Here is a 3,895-nt window from a genome sequence, read left to right on the forward strand (position 1 = left end):
CAAATCAAAACAATACCAATAATAATAATAATTATCAAAATTAAAACAAAACAACTGGAAAAGAAGAAAAGAAACTCAAAAGCTACTAATAGAAAAATAAACTCAGTAGGTGAAGAGGTGAACAAGGTGAGGCAGAGCCACTTAAAGGATGCGCTCCAACCACAACAGTGCACGATTGACCTGTCTGGCCTTTGTTGGTTCGTCCACTGGTGCAATTGTATACACTGACTCTCCCTCTCTGGGCACTTTAAGGAATCTGTACTGCACAGGACCGTAAAGGTCACGTAGCTTATGACGCCCCCGTGCAGTAAAATCCCGAAGCCACACTAGCTGGCCTAAATTAAGAGGCACAGCTCTCACTCGCTGATCATAGTTGTTCTTGCGACGCTCTGCAGCAACCCGCAGCCGCTCAGTAGCACCTTCAAAGGCCAGCTGTAAGCGGGTCTGATGTTCCTGAATCCACTCGTGGACGTGACCACCCACAGGATCCTGAACTCTGCCCAACAGGAAGTCCACCGGTAATCTGGGTTCCTGTCCGAACATTAAGAAAAACGGGGATTTGCCAGTCGCCTGATGGGGAGTAGTGTTATAGGAGAAGAGGACCTGTGGTAGGCAGGAACTCCAGTCTCTCTTCCGAGACACTGGCAGAGTCCGCAACAAGTTATGGAGCGTCCTATTGAACGGTTCGCACTGGCCATTACCAGCCGGATGGTATGGCGTGGTGCGAGACTTTTCAATGCTGTTGAATGAGGGAGCTCTCAAAGTTGCGGCCCTGGTCAGAGTGGATGCGGGCTGGGACACCAAACTTTGAAAACCACTCCACCACCAAAGCTTAAGCCACAGTGGGGGCTCGTTGGTCATGGGTAGGGACAGTAAGTGTGTATTTACTGAACACATCAGTCATGACCAGGACATTCTCCAAACCTTAGTCAGCACCTCTTCCCTTAAGGAGACAGGCACTACCACCTGCAACACTACTTCCCCACCATCAGGCCGAAACACCTGACGATACAGGACACCACTTCTCTCAACCAACCGATCCCATTGCTGAAGCAACACCAATACGGGCCGAGACGCCCTTTGACGCTCTTCAAAGTTGGGACGCTGCTCACGTCTCCAAAACACAAGAGCCTCCTGGATAACTGGATCAGCCTTTTGCAAGGCACAGATATCAGAAGTGGTGTGATGTGGCAGTTTGGGCTGCTTCAACCCGTGTTCCCTGAAGGGCCTGCTGTAAAGGTTTGGGGAGTGATGTACCAGGAAGCATAGCTTCCATATTGGCTGGGCCAGGGGGGTACTGACGAGATAGAGCATCCGCATTCCTGTTACGCCGGCCGGAGCGGTATTTGACCTCAAAGTCAAATGATGCAAGCTGGGCGGCCCAACGTTGCTCTGTTGCACCAAGCTTAGCGGATGACAAGTGACTGAGTGGATTGTTATCAGTAAAAACCACACACTTATGGCCCAGCAGGTACTCCCGGAACTTTTCGGTCATGGCCCATTTGAGGGCCACAAACTCCAATCTCATGGAGCTGTAGTTCACCATGTTACGCTCAGTGGGCCTCAAGCCCCGGCTGGCATAGGCTATGGGCCTAACTTTACCATCTCGTTCTTGTGATAACACTGCCCCAAGGCCACCATGACTTGCATCCACCTCCAAAATGAAGGGAAGGGAAAAGTTGGCATAAGCAAGCACCGGGGCACTTGTGAGCTTGGTTTTCAGTGCTTCAAAGCTGCGATGACACTCCTCCGTCCAGTTGTCAACAAATGCTTGCTCTGCACTCCTCTTGGACTTGGTTGGTGCCAGATGCGCCACCAGCTTGTGTAGAGGGGCCGCCAACTTAGCGAAACAAAGCGGCGATAATAGCTGGCAAACCCAAGAAACGACCGCAGCTCTGAAACTGTTGTGGGAGGCTGCCAGTTAGCTACCACTTCCACCTTGCTGGGGTCTGTGGCCACCCCTTCACTGGATATCACATGCCCCAAGTAACGCACCTCCTGCTGGAAAAAGGCACATTTGGTGAGCTTTGCCTTAAGATTCTCCTGTTCCAGCCGACAAAGCACCACTTCCAATCTCTCCAAGTGTAGCTGGATTGTGGAGGAGAAAACTATAATATCATCAAGATAGAGCAGCAAAGACTGATTTTGTTGGTCACCAAACAGCTGTTGCATCAACCGCTGAAAAGTGCCGGGGGCATTACAGAGCCCGAAGGGCATGCGATTCCATTCGAAAAGCCCAAATGGAGTGCAAAATGCAGTTTTGGACCGATCTGCCTCAGTAACTGGGACCTGATTATACCCACTGGCCAGGTCCAAGGTAGAGAACCAGCGGGCACCTGTCAGTGCATCCAAAGATTCCTCAATGCGAGGAAGAGGGAAAGCATCTTTCCGAGTTTTACAGTTGAGCTGCCTATAGTCAACACACATTCGTAGGGTTCCATCCTTCTTCTTGACGAGGACAATGGGGCTACCGTAAGGACTACTACTCTCCCTGATTACCTGTGACTCGAGCAGTTGATGCTCTTTAACCACCTCGTACTCCAACGGCGGAATGCGCCTGTAGCGTTGCCAGACAGGCACGTCGTCTACGAGAGGAATGTCATGGGTAATTAGTGCACCCAAGGTCCCCGTCGTGGGCAGAAAAGACGGAATTTTATCGCCCAAGAAGAGACCTCACCGGACCCTGCTCCTCAGCAGACAATGATGACAGGTCCATGGCATCCACCTGATCCTGCACTGTGAAAGCAGCAGTCTGAGATGCCACTGTAGCCACACCGGTGGGCACCTCTGTGACTCTGGTGGGCAAGCTGACGACACAAACCTCATCCAGGGTACCTACAATGGTGTGTGGGTAGAGCAACACATCAGTAGTACCCACATTGACAACTGGGATGTAGGCAGTACCCCTTACTACACGCACCAATGCAGGAGATGCAAGAAGTCCAGCTGGAAGGCCCAAGCTTGGAGGCTCAAACAGCACAGTAGCATCAGAGTACTGCGTTGAACACGTGGCGGGGACGATCTTCATCGTACCGCCAGAAATCCAACAAGCCTTCCTGCCTCGCACCCTTATCTTACCAGCAGCATCGTCAGGAAAACGAGTACTGGCCTTCTGACACTTTTGTAATGCCTTCACCACAGATTCTGGACCATTGGCAACCGGGTAAGTCAAACATGGCCAAGCCATGCCGACTGAAAAGCTCTCGGTAACACCTGCGGATCACGTTCATCCCCAAAACACCAGGGACCTGAGAAGCCACACAACCAGGGGGATCCCTAACTACCAGCACACCACACCGCTGCATTACTTTACCACAAAGCTCAATGTCGAGCTCCAAGTAGCCAATGTAAGGAATAGCCAGCCCATTGGTTGGATTGGAGCCTCTCAGGACCCCATGGCTCAAACTGCTGAAGGAAGAAGCTCTCTGTGACTGTGGAGACCATTGAACCGGTGTCCACCAAGCAAGGGACCTCGACCCCACCCATACACACATCTAGATTGGGACAAGATGACATCAGCTTGGAAGCTTCAGCCCGAACATTAAAAACACTTGAGCCAGGGGCTGCCCCCTCCGAACTGTGACTCTGCAATTCGGCGGGCGCTAGTTTTCCAACGCCGGCGCAGGGCAAAGCTGCCTATTAAAAGGGGGAGGGGCAAATGAAGGGAAGTGTGCACAAACAGGAACACGTTCTCCTTCGCACTCCCTAGCAAAATGGCCAGGTTGCTGGCATCGCCTACATATTATGGGGCCATTGTAAGATGAATGCCCACGCTGGTTAGAACTCTGCAAGCGGGCAATACTCTGAGTGAGCTGGTTAAGCTGCCCTTGCTGCAGTTTTAACATCTCCCGCATTTCACCCAACTCAGATACCGGATGTGAATTAACAACCGGCA

At 51.6% G+C, this 3,895-nt stretch overlaps 1 pseudogene; it reads right to left on the reverse strand.

The window, feature by feature from the left end:
* Window positions 1-141: 141 nt before the first annotated feature.
* Window positions 142-3,028, reverse strand: LOC114571282 (uncharacterized; annotated as a pseudogene).
* Window positions 3,029-3,895: the final 867 nt, after the last annotated feature.

This window comes from Perca flavescens, chromosome 16, assembly GCF_004354835.1.
Source record: "Perca flavescens isolate YP-PL-M2 chromosome 16, PFLA_1.0, whole genome shotgun sequence".
In the NCBI taxonomy this organism is placed as follows: Eukaryota; Metazoa; Chordata; class Actinopteri; order Perciformes; family Percidae; genus Perca; species Perca flavescens.